Source organism: Nannobrachium achirus (genome assembly GCF_963921795.1).
Source record: "Nannobrachium achirus genome assembly, chromosome: 2".
Lineage (NCBI taxonomy): Eukaryota > Metazoa > Chordata > Actinopteri > Myctophiformes > Myctophidae > Nannobrachium > Nannobrachium achirus.
The window spans coordinates 48,108,701-48,125,345 of NC_137811.1; the positions used below are offsets into that span (position 1 = coordinate 48,108,701).

Below are 16,645 nucleotides of genomic sequence, written 5' to 3' on the forward strand. Positions count from 1 at the left end.
AGTCTTGAAACTGTAGCCCCTATGGTTTGCGAGCGAAAAATAATTGAATGTGAGTTTTGGCAATTCCCATTATAAGTCAATGGGGGAAATTAATTCACTAATAAATTCATATCAATTAAACTATAGAACCTTTCTCTTAGCAAGTTACTAGCACACCATTCCCGAGTAAGCCGGTCGATTTGACATATGGCGCGAGTGTGTGGTGCGAAAACTGTGGGAGGAGTAGCGTGCCAAACTTTGGGGAAAAGCATGGACATACATACATACATACATAAATATGAGCGATTGCAATAAGTTGCCAATGCTATGCATAGGCACACTTAACTAGAATTGACAGAGTCAATTTTGACAAGTGTGCCTGCAATGCTCGACCTTGTGTAGCGGTTTGGACGGTGAGACCATCCGCCAAGTTGTCTGTGTTTCGTTGTGAGAGGGTCGGTCCCCGTGAAAAACGCGTTCCGGCACGAAACGGTTAGGTTTTGCGCGTTTGTGACGCCCCCTAGGGGTCGAAGTGGAAATGCTTTTGGGGATTCGTTGAGTATGCCACCCCCGACCTGTGGTTGAAATTCAGTGTTGACTCGACCTATTGTTTGTGATTTATGGCTATTGTTTGCGAAACGTGCCCCTCCCGCAAACTTTGGAAGCGCGTTACGCACGAACGGTACAAACTATCAAAATATCCTTTGACTATGTTTATCGCATGGCTTCATAGATCATGTGTACCGGTTTTTAAGACATTTGAAGAAAATATGTAGGAAAAGGAGCAAAAAGTGTGTTTTGGAGAAAATTCAAGATGGCGGAAAATCTATCCTGGCGCAAATGGGCGTGGCCTATATGGGGAGATGCGTCTTGGCCCAAGGAATCCGGGGAAAAAATAAGTTTAATTTTCCGACCTACGGTTCAACAGTTACAGGCCAAAACGTACACTGGGCTGTTATAGCGCCACCATGAGGCCAAATGACGCTATTATTTTTTATTTATTCCTTGTAATCATTATGAACCTCCTCTCTGAGTCTTGAAACTGTAGCCCCTATGGTTTGCGAGAGAAAAATTATTGAATGCGATTCCCATTATAAGTCAATGGGGACAGGTAAGGGTTAATTAATTTCTTAATAAATTCATATCAATTAAACTATAGAACCTTTCTCTTAGCAAGTTGATAGCACACGATTCCCGCGTAAGCCGGTCGATTTGACATATGGCGCAAGTGTGTGGTGCAAAAACTGTGGGAGGAGTAGCGTGCCAAACTTTGGGGAAATACATGTGTGTGTCCATGTCTGGCTTAAGTATGAGTGATAACAATAAGTCTGCCCATGCTATGCATAGGCACACTTAACTAGAATTGACAGAGTCAATTTTGACAAGTGTGCCTGCAGTGCGCGACCTTGTGCAGCGGTTTGGACGGTGAGACAATCCGCCAAGTCAAGGTACAGTACACTACGGCACAGTAAGGTACAGCACAGAACAGTACAGAAGATACAGTACACTACAATACAGTAAGGTACTGTACACTACAGCACAGTAAGGTACGGTACAGTACAGTACAGTACAGTACAGAAGATACAGTACAATACACAGTGTTGGGAAAGTTCACTTTAAAAATGAACTAGTTCAAGTTCAAGTTCAGAACTTCTAAAATGAACTAGTTCATTTTTAGTTCATAATTCCCCATTATGAACTAAAGTTCATGGTTCCCCAAAATGAACTACATAGTTCTTTTTTAGTTCTTTTTTTAACCATATTTTTTTTTTATACTTTTGGCAATTCAAAAAAAAGGGGAAAAAATATATAAAGGTCTATATATATATATATTATATATATAGACCTAAACATTTATATATTATATAAATGTTTAGACGTTTCTGCATGCTATTATTTGTCAAAATTATTGACTCAACCCATATTATATAGAAACACACGCAGCAATAATTTCATCCAACTTAACATTGAGGTGCCCACAACATCAGTCTTCCTGCACCCTTATTGTGAAGGACTGCATGTAATAACCATGTTATTGTCTCATTGTGTGAAATATCATAATATTCAAAAACAAATATTTGACTCCAATTGATTCCCCACACAGTATTGACTTGATATAGCAATACAAAATAATATATATATTACACAGCAGTTGTGGGAAAACTAAGACATTGTTCAAAAAACACAATTCCGATTTTGGTAATAGGGCAAAAAATATATTTTTCTTCAATCTACTGTCTTGATACTCTAACCAAAATTGTGCTATAGACCATAATCTACAAATTGGAAGTGAAAGAAACTTTAACACACATTTGAAATGAAAACAAAAAATTACATGTACAGGGAACCCCACTAGAAAAAAACAAAAAGTTACATGTACAAGGAACCCCACTAGAAGGCAGACGTTTCTAAACCGTGCACAGCATGATCCGCGTTGGTTAAAATAGCTGATCTACAAGCTCACGTTGTCTCGTGGATGCGACGCGTTGTGAGCTTGCAGATCAGATATTCTCGCCGTGCAACACACATAGGACAAAGTATAGTCAGTCAGGCTTGCGAGACGAGGAGGAGATTCACACACACACACACACACACACACACACACACACACACACACACACACACACACACACACACACACACACACACACACACACACACAGTGCAGGAGCAGAGTGCAGAGTAGACAGCACTGCATATCAACGGAGCCTCCGACGAACGTTCACGAGGCACTGCTGCGTGCAGTGCCTACTATTGGAGCACGTGAATGAAAAGAGAGACGAGAGGAGCAGAGGACAGACGACCGCGGAGGCGCGGACCGCCGCATGAACGGCCGACGAACGCCGACGAACGTCGTTCACGGGCGTCAGAATGACCGCGTTCGACAATATCGTTCATGAAGCGAAAACAATTACGTTCAGTTCACGTTCGCCCAAAATATGAACGTGTTCATGAACGATCGTTCTTTGAACGCGTTCGGGTACAACACTGACAATACAGTAAGGTACGGTACAGTGCAATACAGTGCAGGTACGGTACAGTACAATACAGTGCAGTAAAGTACAGCACAGTAAGGTTAAGTACAGTACAGTGCAGTAAGGTACAGCACAGTAAGGTATAGCACAGTACAATAACATACAGTACAGTACAGTACAGTAAAGTACAGTACAGCACACTAAGGTACAGTACAGTACAGTACACTACAGTAAGGAAGCAAGCAGTTCAAACTGTGAGACCATCCTCCGAGTCGTCTGTGTTTCGTTGTGAGAGGGTCGGTCCCCGTGAAAAACGCGTTCTGGCACGAAGCGGTTACGTTTCTCGCGTTTGTGACGCCCCCTAGGGGTCGAAGTGGAAATGCTTTTGGGCATTCGTTGAGTATGCCACCCCCAACCTGTGGTTGAAATTCAGTGTTGACTCGACCTATTGTTTGTGATTTATGGCTTTTGTTTGCGAAACGGGCCCCTCCCGCTAACTTTGGAAGCGCGTTACGAACGAAGGGTATTGACTATCAAAATATCCTTTGACTATGTTTATCGCGTGGCTTCATAGATCACGTGTACCGGTTTTTAAGACATTTGAAGAAAATATGTAGGAAAAGGAGCAAAAAGTGTGTTTCGGAGAAAATTCAAGATGGCGGAAAATCTATCCTGGCGCAAATGGGCGTGGCCTATATGGGGAGATGCGTCTTGGCCCAAGGAATCCGGGGAAAAAATAAGTTTAAGTTTCCGACCTACGGTTCAACAGTTACAGGCCAAAACGTACACTGGGCTGTTATAGCGCCACCATGAGGTTAAATGACGCTATTATTTTTTATTTATTCCTTGTAATCATTATGAACCTCCTCTCCGAGTCTTGAAACTGTAGCCCCTATGGTTTGCGAGAGAAAAATTATTGAATGCGATTCCCATTATAAGTCAATGGGGACAGGTAAGGGTTAATTAATTTCTTAATAAATTCATATCAATTAAACTATAGAACCTTTCTCTTAGCAAGTTGATAGCACACGATTCCCGCGTAAGCCGGTCGATTTGACATATGGCGCGAGTGTGTGGTGCAAAAACTGTGGGAGGAGTAGCGTGCCAAACTTTGGGGAAATACATGTGTGTCTCCATGTCTGGCTTAAGTATGAGTGATAACAATAAGTCTGCCCATGCTATGCATAGGCACACTTAACTAGAATTGACAGAGTCAATTTTGACAAGTGTGCCTGCAGCGCGCTAAATGCGCGACCTTGTGTAGCGGTTTGGACCGTGAGACCGTCCGCCGAGTTGTCTGCGTTGCGTTGTGAGAGGGTCGGTCCCCGTGAAAAACGCGTTCTGGCACGAAACGGTTACGTTTCGCGCGTTTGTGACGCCCCCTAGGGGTCGAAGTGGAAATGCTTTTGGGGATTTGTTGAGTATGCCACCCGCAACCTGTGGTTAAAAATCTGTGTTGACTTGACCTTTTGTTTGTGATTTATGGCTATCGTCTGCGAAACGGGCCCCTCCCGCTAACTTTGGAAGCGTGTTACGAACGAACGGTATGGACTATCGAAATATCCTTTGACTATGTTTATCGCATGGCTTCATAGATCATGTGTACCGGTTTTTAAGACATTTGAAGAAAATATGTAGGAAAAGGAGCAAAAAGTGTGTTTTGGAGAAAATTCAAGATGGCGGAAAATCTATCCCTACGCAAATGGGCGTGGCCTATAAGGGGAGATGCGTCTTGACCCAAGGAATCCAGGGAAAAAATAATTTTCATTTTCCGATCTACGGTTCAAGAGTTACGGGGCAAAAGGTAAAGTGAGCCGTTATAGCGCCACCATGAGGATGAGTGGCGTAATTATTTTTCCATTTATTCTTAAAATCATTATGAATCTCCTCTCCGAGGTTTGAAACTGTAGCCCCTATGGTTTGCGAGAGAAAAATACTTGAATGTGACTTTTTGCATTGTCCCATTATAAGTCAATGGGGAAAAATTAATTCACTAATAAATTAATATCAATTAAACTATAGAACCTTTCTCTTAGCAAGTTACTAGCACACGATTCCCGAGTAAGCCGGTCGTTTTGACATATGGCGCGAGTGTGTGGTGCAAAAACTGTGGGAGGAGTAGCGTGCCGAAGTTTAGAGAGTGCGCTTGTAAAGTCAATACTAGAATTGACAGAGTCAATTTTGACAAGTGTGCCTGCAGTGCAGCTCCATAAATGCGCGACCTCGTGCGGCGGTTCGGACCGCGAGACCGTCCGGCGAGTCGTCCGCGTTTCGTTGTGAGAGGGTCGGTCCCCGTGAAAAACGTGTTCCGGCACGAAACGGTTACGTTTCGCGCGTTTGTGACGCCCCCTAGGGGTCGAAGTGGAAATGCTTTTGGGGATTCGTTGAGTATGCCACCCCCCACCTGTGGTTGAAATTCAGTGTTGACTCGACTTATCGTTTGTGATTTATGGCTATCGTTTGCGAAACGTGCCCCTCCCGCAAACTTTGGAAGCGCGTTACGAACGAACGGTAGGGACTATCGAAATATCCTTTGACTGTGTTTATCGCGTGGCTTCATAGATCATGTGTACCGGTTTTTAAGACATTTGAAGAAAATATGTAGGAAAAGGAGCAAAAAGTGTGTTTTGGAGAAAATTCAAGATGGCGGAAAATCTATCCCTACGCAAATGGGCGGGGCCTATATCGAGAGATGCGTCTTGACCCAAGGAATCCAGGGAAAAAAGAATTTTAATTTTCCGACCTACGGTTCAACAGTTACAGGCCAAAACGTAAACTGGGCTGTTATAGCGCCACCATGAGGCCAAGTGACACTATTATTTTTTATTTAATCCTTGAAATCATTATGAACCTCCTCTCCAAGTCTTGAAACTGTAGCCTCTATGGTTTGCGAGAGGAAAATAATTGAATGTGAGTTTTTGCCATTCCCATTATAAGTCAATGGGGAAAATTAATTCACTAATAAATTCATATCAATTAAACTATAGAACCTTTCTCTTAGCAAGTTACTAGCACACGATTCCCGAGTAAGCCGGTCGATTTGACATATGGCGCGAGTGTGTGGTGCAAAAACTGTGGGAGGAGTAGCGTGCCAAACTTTGGGAAAGTGTGCTTGTAGATTCAACACTAGAATTGACAGAGTCAATTTTGACAAGTGTGCCTGCAGTGCAGCTCCATAAATGCGCGACCTCGTGCAGCGGTTCGGACCGCGAGACCGTCCGCCGAGTCGTCCGCGTTTCGTTGTGAGAGGGTCGGTCCCCGTGAAAAACGCGTTCCGGCACGAAACGGTTACGTTTCGCGCGTTTGTGACGCCCCCTAGGGGTCGAAGTGGAAATGCTTTTGGGGATCCGTTGAGTATGCCACCCCCGACCTGTGGTTGAAATTCGGTGTTGACTCGACCTATTGTTTGTGATTTATGGTTATTGTTTGCGAAACGTGCCCCTCCCGCTAAGTTTGGAAGCGCGTTACGAACGAACGGTACGGACTATCGAAATATCCTTTGACTATGTTTATCGCGTGGCTTCATAGATCAAGTGTCCCGGTTTTTAAGACATTTGAAGAAAATATGTAGGAAAAGGAGCAAAAAGTGTGTTTTGGAGAAAATTCAAGATGGCGGAAAATCTATCCCTACGCAAATGGGCGTGGCCTATATCGAGAGATGCGTCTTGACCCAAGGAATCCAGGGAAAAAATAATTTTAATTTTCCGATCTACGGTTCAAGAGTTACGGGGCAAAACGTAAAGTGGGCCGTTATAGCGCCACCATGAGGATGAGTGATGTAATTATTTTTTGATTTATTCTTAAAATCATTATGAATCTCCTCTGCAAGGTTTGAAACTGTAGCCCCTATGCTTTGCGAAAGAAAAATACTTGAATGTGAATTTCTGCTTTCTCCCATTATAAGTCAATGGGGACAATTACGTTTTGCGCGTTTGTGACGCCCCCTACGGGTCGAATTGGAAACGCTTTTGGGGATTCCTTGAGTAAGCCACCCGCAGCCTGTGGTTGAAATTCATTGCTGACTCAACGTTTTGTTTGTGATTTATGGCTATTATTTGCAAAACGGGCCCCTCCCGCTAACTCTGGAAGCCCGTTACGAACGAATGGTATGGACTATAGACATATCCCTTGACTATGTTCATTGCATGGGTTAGTAGATCATGTGTACCCATTTTTGTGACATTTGAAGAAAATATGTAGGAAAAAATGCAAAAAGTGTGTTTTGGAGAAAATTTGAAATGGTGAAAAATCTTCCCATGTGCAAATTGGCGTGTCCTATATGGAGAGATGCGTCGTGACCCAAGGAATCCAGGGAAAAAAGAATTTTAATTCTCCGACCTATGGTTCAAGAGTTACGAGGCAAGTGGTCCGTTATAGCGCCACCATGTGGCCAATTGGAAATGCTTTTGGGGATCGTTGAGTATGCCACCCCCGACCTGTGGTTGAAATTCAGTGTTGACTGGACCTTTTGTTTGTGATTTATGGCTATTGTTTGCAAAACGGGCCCCTCCCGCTAACTTTGGAAGCGCGTTACGAACGAACGTAATGGACTATCGCAATATCCCTTGAGTATGTTCATTGCATGGGTTCATAGATCATGTGTACCGTTTTTTGTGCAATTTGAAGAAAATATGTAGGAAAAGGAGCAAAAAGTGTGTTTTGGAGAAAATTCAAGATGGCGGAAAATCTATCCTGGCGCAAATGGGCGTGGCCTATATGGGGAGATGCGTCTTGACCCAAGGAATCCAGGGAAAAAAGAATTTTAATTTTCCGACCTACGGTTCAACAGTTACAGGCCAAAAGGTAAAGTGGGCTGTTATAGCGCCACCATGAGGCCAAACGACACTATTATTTTTTATTTAATCCTTGAAATCATTATGAACCTCCTCTCCAAGTCTTGAAACTGTAGCCCCTATGGTTTGCGAGCGAAAAATAATTGAATGTGAGTTTTGGCAATTCCCATTATAAGTCAATGGGGGAAATTAATTCACTAATAAATTCATATCAATTAAACTATAGAACCTTTCTCTTAGCAAGTTACTAGCACACCATTCCCGAGTAAGCCGGTCGATTTGACATATGGCGCGAGTGTGTGGTGCGAAAACTGTGGGAGGAGTAGCGTGCCAAACTTTGGGGAAAAGCATGGACATACATACATACATACATAAATATGAGCGATTGCAATAAGTTGCCAATGCTATGCATAGGCACACTTAACTAGAATTGACAGAGTCAATTTTGACAAGTGTGCCTGCAGTGCAGCTCGCTGAATGCGCGACCTCGTGCAGCGGTTTGGACTGTGAGACCATCCGCCAAGTTGTCTGTGTTTCGTTGTGAGAGGGTCGTTCCCCGTGAAAAACGCGCTTTGGCACGAAACGGTTATGTTTTGCGCGTTTGTGACGCCCCCTACGGGTCGAATTGGAAATGCTTTTGGGGATTCGTTGAGTAAGCCACCCGCAACCTGTGGTAGAAATTCAGTGTTGACTCGACGTTTTGTTTGTGATTTATGGCTATTGTTTGCAAAACGGGCCCCTCCCGCTAAATTTGGAAGCCCGTTATGAACAAACGGTATGGACTATCGAAATATCCCTTGACTATGTTCATTGCATGGGTTCATAGATCATGTGTACCCATTTTCGTGACATTTGAAGAAAATATGTAGGAAAAGGAGCAAAAAGTGTGTTTTGGAGAAAAGTCAAAATGGTGAAAAATCTGGCAGTGTTCAAATTCGCGTGGCCTATATGGAGAGATGCGTCGTGACCCAAGGAATCCAGGGAAAAAATAATTTAAATTCTCTGACCTACGGTTCAAGAGTTACGAGGCAAGTGGTCCGTTATAGCGCCACCATGTGGCCAAGTGAAATGCTTTTGGGGATTCGTTGAGTTTGCCACCCCCGACCTGTGGTTGAAATTCAGTGTTGACTGGACCTTTTGTTTGTGATTTATGGCTATTGTTTGCCAAACGGGCCCCTCCCGCTAACTTTAGAAGCGCGTTACAAGCGAACGGTATGGACAATCAAAATATCCCTTGAGTATGTTCATTGCATGGCTTCATAGATCAGGTGTACCGCTTTTTGTGGCATTTGAAGAAAATATGTAGGAAAATGTGCAAAAAGTGTGTTTTGGAGAAAATTCAAGATGGCGGAAAATCTATCCTGGCGCAAATGGGCGTGGCCTATATGGGGAGATGCGTCATGACCCAAGGAATCCAGGGAAAAAAGAATTTTAATTTTCCGATCTACGGTTCAAGAGTTACAGGCCAAAACGTAAAGTGGGCTGTTACAGCGCCACCATGAGGCCAAATGACACTATTATTTTTTATTTAATCCTTGAAATCATTATGAACCTCCTCTCCAAGTCTTGAAACTCTAGCCCCTATGGTTTGCGAGAGACAAATAATTGAATTTGAGTTTTTTCCATTCCCATTATAAGTCAATGGGGGGAAATTAATTCACTAATAAATTAATATCAATTAAACTATAGAACCTTTCTCTTAGCAAGTTACTAGCACACGATTCCCGAGTAAGCCGGTCGATTTCACATATGGCGCGAGTGTGTGGTGCGAAAACTGTGGGAGGAGTAGCGTGTCAAACTTTGGGGAAAAGCATGGACATAAGTAAACTAGAATTGACGGAGTCAATTTTGACAAGTGTGCCTGCAGCGCGCTAAATGCGCGACCCCGTGCGGCGGTTCGGACCGTGAGACCGTCCGCCGAGTCGTCCGCGTTTCGTTGTGAGAGGGTCGGTCCCCGTGAAAAACGCGTTCTGGCACGAAACGGTTACCTTTTGCGCGTTTGTGACGCCCCCTAGGGGTCGAAGTAGAAATGCTTTTGGGGATCTGTTGAGTATGCCACCCCCGACCTGTGGTTGAAATTCAGTGTTGACGTGACCTATTGTTTGTGAGTTAGGGCAATTTTTTGCCAAACGGGCCCCTCCCGCTAACTTTGGAAGCGCGTTACGAACGAACGGTACGAACTATCGAAATATCCTTTGACTATGTTTATCGCGTGGCTTCATAGATCATGTGTACCGGTTTTTAAGACATTTGAAGAAAATATGTAGGAAAAGGAGCAAAAAGTGTGTTTTGGAGAAAATTCAAGATGGCGGAAAATCTACCTATACGCAAATGGGCGTGGCCTATATGGGGAGATGCGTCATGACCCAAGGAATCCAGGGAAAAAATAATTTTAATTTTTTGACCTACGGTTCAAGAGTTACGGGGCAAAACGTAAAGTTGGCCGTTATAGCGCCACCATGAGGCCGAGTGATGTAATTATTTTTTGATTAATTCTTACAATCATTATGAACCTCCTCTCCAACTCTTGAAACTTTAGCCCCTATGGTTTGCGAGAGAAAAATAATTGAATGCCATTCCCATTATAAGTCAATGGGGAAAATTAATTCACTAATAAATTAATATCAATTAAACTATAGAACCTTTCTCTTAGCAACTTGATAGCACACCATTCCCGAGTAAGCCGGTCGATTTGACATATGGCGCAAGTGTGTGGTGCGAAAACTGTGGGAGGAGTAGCGTGCCAAACTTTGGTGAAAAGTATGGACATAAATAACTAGAATTGACATGGTCAATTTTGACAAGTGTGCCTGCAGTGCAGCTCGCTAAATGCGCGACCTTGTGCGGCGGTTCGGACCGTGAGACCGTCCGCCGAGTCGTCCGCGTTTCGTTGTGAGAGGGTCGGTCCCCCTGAAAAACGCGTTCTGGCACGAAACGGTTACGTTTTGCGTGTTTGTGACGCCCCCTAGGGGTCGAAGTGGAAATGCTTTTGGGGATCCGTTGAGTATGCCACCCCCGACCTGTGGTTGAAATTCAGTGTTGACTCGACCTATTGTTTGTGATTTATGGCTATCGTTTGCGAAACGTGCCCCTCCCGCTAAATTTGGAAGCGCGTTACGAACGAACGGTATGGACTATCGAAATATCCTTTGACTATGTTTATCGCGTGGCTTCATAGATCATGTGTACCGGTTTTTAAGACATTTGAAGAAAATATGTAGGAAAAGGAGCAAAAAGTGTGTTTTGGAGAAAATTCAAGATGGCGGAAAATCTATCCCTACGCAAATGGGCGTGGCCTATATGGGGAGATGCGTCTTGACCCAAGGAATCCAGGGAAAAAAGAATTTTCATTTTCCGATCTACGGTTCAAGAGTTACGGTGCAAAACGTAAAGTGGGTCGTTATAGCGCCACCATGAGACCGAGTGATGTATTTATTTTTCTATTCATTCTTAAAATCATTATGAATCTCCTCTCCGAGGTTTGAAACTGTAGCCCCTATCGTTTGCGAGAGAAAAATACTTGCATGTAACGTTTTGCATTGTCCCATTATAAGTCAATGGGGAAAATTAAGAGTAGTTTTTTGCCAATTACGTCGCCATGGTAACGTGGATCGGAAAGAAAGTTACTAGCACACCATTCCCGGCCGAGCCGCACGTTTTGATGTATATATTGCGCGGGTGGCGTAAATGGTGCGGCACTAGTAGCGTGCCGAAGTTTAGAGAGTGCGCTTGTAAAGTCAACACTAGAATTGACATGGTCAATTTTGACAAGTGTGCCTGAAGTGCAGCTCGCTGAATGCGCGACCTCGTGCGGCGGTTCGGACCGTGAGACCGTCCGCCGAGTCGTCCGCGTTTCGTCGTGAGAGGGTCGGTCCCCTCGAAAAACGCGTTCTGGCACGAAACGGTTACGTTTTGCGCGTTTGTGACGCCCCCTAGGGGTCGAAGTGGAAATGCTTTTGGGGATCCGTTGAGTATGCCACCCCCTACCCGTGGTTGAAATTCAGTGTTGACTCGACCTATTGTTTGTGATTTATGGCTGTCGTTTGCGAAACGTGCCCCTCCCGCTAATTTTGGAAGCGCGTTACGAACGAACGGTACGGACTATCGAAATATCCTTTGACTATGTTTATCGCGTGGCCTCATAGATCATGTGTACCGGTTTTTAAGACATTTGAAGAAAATATGTAGGAAAAGGAGCAAAAAGTGTGTTTTGGAGAAAATTCAAGATGGCGGAAAATCTATCCCTACGCAAATGGGCGGGGCCTATATGGGGAGATGCCTCTCGACCCAAGGAATCCAGGGAAAAAAGAATTTTAATTTTCCGATCTACGGTTCAAGAGTTACGGTGCAAAACGTAAAGTGGGTCGTTATAGCGCCACCATGAGACCGAGTGATGTATTTATTTTTCTATTCATTCTTAAAATCATTATGAATCTACTCTCCGAGGTTTGAAACTGTAGCCCCTATCGTTTGCGAGAGAAAAATACTTGCATGTGACGTTTTGCATTGTCCCATTATAAGTCAATGGGGAAAATTAAGCGTAGTTTTTTGCCAATTACGTCGCCATGGTAACGCGGATCGGAAAGAAAGTTACTAGCACACCATTCCCGGCCGAGCCGCACGTTTTGATGTATATATTGCGCGGGTGGCGTAAATGGTGCGACACTAGTAGCGTGCCGAAGTTTAGAGAGTGCGCTTGTAAAGTCAACACTAGAATTGACAGAGTCAATTTTGACAAGTGTGCCTGCAGCTCGCTAAATGCGCGACCTTGTACGGCGGTTCGGACCGTGAGACCGTCCGCCGAGTCGTCCGTGTTTCGTTTTGAGAGGGTCGGTCCCCCTGAAAAACGCGTTCTGGCACGAAACGGTTACCTTTCGCGCGTTTGTGACGCCCCCTATGGGTCGAAGTGGAAATGCTTTTGGGGATTAGTTGAGTATGCCGCCCCCGACCTGTGGTTGAAATTCGGTGGTGACTCGACTTATTGTTTGTGATTTATGGCTATCGTTTGTGAAACGGGCCCCTCCCGCTAACTTTGGAAGCGTGTTACGAACGAACGGTATGGACTATCGAAATATCCTTTGACTATGTTTATCGCGTGGCTTCATAGATCATGTGTACCGGTTTTTAAGACATTTGAAGAAAATATGTAGGAAAAGGAGCAAAAAGTGTGTTTTGGAGAAAATTCAAGATGGCGGAAAATCTACCCATACGCAAATGGGCGTGGCCTATATGCGGAGATGCGTCTTGACCCAAGGAATCCGGGGAAAAAATAATTTAAATTTTCCGACCTACGGTTCATGAGTTACAAGGCAAAACGTAAAGTTGGCCGTTATAGCGCCACCATGAGGCCGAGTGATGTAATTATTTTTTGATTAATTCTTACAATCATTATGAACCTCCTCTCCAAGTCTTGAAACTGTAGCCCCTATGGTTTGCGAGAAAAAAATAATTGAATGCGATTCCCATTATAAGTCAATGGGGGAAATTAATTCACTAATAAATTAATATCAATTAAACTATAGAACCTTTCTCTTAGCAACTTGATAGCACACCATTCCCGAGCAAGCCGATCAATTTGACATATGGCGGGAGTGTCTGGTGCAAAAACTGTGGGAGGAGTAGCGTGCCAAACTTTTGGGGAATTGCATGGACAGACTTAAATAAATAAATATGAGCAAGAACAATAAGTGTCCCCATGCTATGCATAGGCACACTTAACTAGAATTGACAGAGTCAATTTTGACAAGTGTGCCTGCAGCGCGCTAAATGCGCGACCCCGTGCGGCGGTTCGGACCGTGAGACCGTCCTCCGAGTCGTCCGCGTTTCGTTGTGAGAGGGTCGGTCCCCGTGAAAAACGCGTTCTGGCACGAAACGGTTACCTTTTGCGCGTTTGTGACGCCCCCTAGGGGTCGAAGTGGAAATGCTTTTGGGGATCTGTTGAGTATGCCACCCCCGACCTGTGGTTGAAATTCAGTGTTGACTCGACCTATTGTTTGTGATTTATGGCTATTGTTAGCGAACGGGCCCCTCCCGCTAACTTTGGAAGCGTGTTACGAACGAACGGTACGGATTATCGAGATATCCTTTGACTATGTTTATCGCATGGCTTTAAAGATCATGTGTACCGGTTTTTAAGACATTTGAAGAAAATTTGTAGCAAAAGGAGTAAAAAGTGTGTTTAGGAGAAAATTCAAGATGGCGGAAAATCTTCCCATGTGCAAATTGGCATATCCTATATGGAGAGATGCGTCGTGACCCAAGGAATCCAGGGAAAAAAGAATTGTAATTCTGTGACCTACGGTTCAAGAGTTACGAGGCAAGCGGTCCGTTATAGCGCCACCATGTGGCCAAGTGGAAATGCTTTTTGGGATTCGTTGAGTATGCCACCCCCGAACTGTGGTTGAAATTCAGTGTTGAATGGACCTTTTGTTTGTGATTTATGGCTATTGTTTGCAAAACGGGCCCCTCCCGCTAACTTTGGAAGCACGTTACGAATGAACGGTATAGACTATCGAAATATCCTTTGACTATGTTTATCGCGTGGCTTCATAGATCACGTGTACCGGTTTTTAAGACATTTGAAGAAAATATGTAGGAAAAGGAGCAAAAAGTGTGTTTCGGAGAAAATTCAAGATGGCGGAAAATCTATCCTGGCGCAAATGGGCGTGGCCTATATGGGGAGATGCGTCTTGGCCCAAGGAATCCGGGGAAAAAATAAGTTTAATTTTCCGACCTACGGTTCAACAGTTACAGGCCAAAACGTACACTGGGCTGTTATAGCGCCACCATGAGGCCAAATGACGCTATTATTTTTTATTTATTCCTTGTAATCATTATGAACCTCCTCTCTGAGTCTTGAAACTGTAGCCCCTATGGTTTGCGAGAGAAAAATTATTGAATGCGATTCCCATTATAAGTCAATGGGGACAGGTAAGGGTTAATTAATTTCTTAATAAATTCATATCAATTAAACTATAGAACCTTTCTCTTAGCAAGTTGATAGCACACGATTCCCGCGTAAGCCGGTCGATTTGACATATGGCGCAAGTGTGTGGTGCAAAAACTGTGGGAGGAGTAGCGTGCCAAACTTTGGGGAAATACATGTGTGTCTCCATGTCTGGCTTAAGTATGAGTGATAACAATAAGTCTGCCCATGCTATGCATAGGCACACTTAATAAATATGAGCGATTGCAATAAGTCTGCCAATGCTATGCATAGGCACACTTAACTAGAATTGACAGAGTCAATTTTGACAAGTGTGCCTGCAATGCTCGACCTTGTGTAGCGGTTTGGACGGTGAGACCATCCGCCAAGTTGTCTGTGTTTCGTTGTGTGTCTGTGTTTCGTTGTGAGTGTGTAACTGCTTTGATCATTCTGGGGGAAACTGTCTGATTCACATGGGATATAAGTACCAAAAGTAATCTCTATGCTCAATAATTTAATATACAGTTTTAAAAAAACGAACATGCTTGACAGGTCTATTTTCACTGTACCTATTGAAGTTTATTTGTGAAATGATGTTACATTCTATTCAGATTCAGATTGAGAAAAAAAGAAAAACATGTTTCTTGTACTGTACCACTGGACATCTATTCTGTTTGCTCATTGACTTAATATACAGTAAGAGAAAACCCAACTTACACTGTGTGGTCTCCTTTATTGTGTGTGACTGCTTTAATCATTCTTGGGGAAACTGTCTGATTCACATGGGATATAAGTAGCAAAAGTAATCTTTATGCTCATTAATTTAATATACAGTAAGAAAAAAACGAACATGCTTGACAGGTCTATTTTCACTGTACCTATCTACATGTATGTACATCCCAAAGAAACCATTACAGCCAAGTAACGTTAGTCCTGTTAATTTATGCTCTTTCTAGATACATAGACGGATACATAATAATAATATCTGGAATTTCCATAACACTTTTACAGTTCACTACAGTAAGGCACAGAACAGTACCATAAAAGTACAGTACACTACCATACAGTACAGTACAGAAGACACAGTACACTACGGTACAGTAAGGTACAGCACAATACAGTACCGTAAGGTACAGTACACTACAGCACAGTGAGGTACAGCACAGACAGTACAGAAGATACAGTACACTACAATACAGTAAGGTACAGTACACTACAGCAGAGTAAGGTACAATACAGTACAGTACAGTACAGTACAGTACAGAAGATAGAGTACAATACAGTACGGTACGATACAGTACAATACAGTGCAGTAAAGTACAGCACAGTAAGGTACAGTAAAGTACAGTACAGTGCAGTAAGGTAAAGCACAGTAAGCTACAGTAAGGTATAGCACAGTACAATAAGGTACAGTACAGTAAGGCACAATACAGCACACTAAGGTACAGTACAGTACAGTATACTACAGTAAGGAAGCGGGCGTGGACTCTAGACCTGAGCAACCCGAAGGGCCACAAACTTCTAGTATATCAGAACCGCAAACTTCTAGTATATCAGAACCGCCAACAAACACATTAATGTTATCCACTCACTCACACCATCGCCTCACACAACAGGTAAAAAAGCATGGTCCATTAATTAGGCTAGACACTGTACCAATTGAAACTTGAAAGGCATAGCCTACAGATTACATAACTGCACGGACCATCAGAAAAAGTCACTGACGTGGGCAAAACTGCTGCTGTTGAGCCGAATATAGTTCAAATGTTTTATACTTCCACCACGGACGGTTCCACAACTGACAAACAACTGTCTGCTTATGGGCCAGGGCCTAGACTTGCTCTTTCTGGATACATAGACGGATACATAATATAAAGATTGGAATCTTGGGGTAATAATAATAATAAGGGTAAAAACAATAATATCAGGAATTTACATAACACTTTTACAGTTCACTACAGTAAGGCACAGAA

At 43.4% G+C, this 16,645-nt stretch overlaps 1 protein-coding gene across 1 annotated transcript in view; it reads left to right on the forward strand.

Annotated features, from left to right (window-relative positions):
• Positions 1-16,645, forward strand: part of LOC308280672 (aromatic-L-amino-acid decarboxylase-like) — a gene marked incomplete at both ends in the record, with an annotated part of 153,583 nt that overhangs the window by 76,392 nt on the left and 60,546 nt on the right. The window lies entirely within an intron of this gene.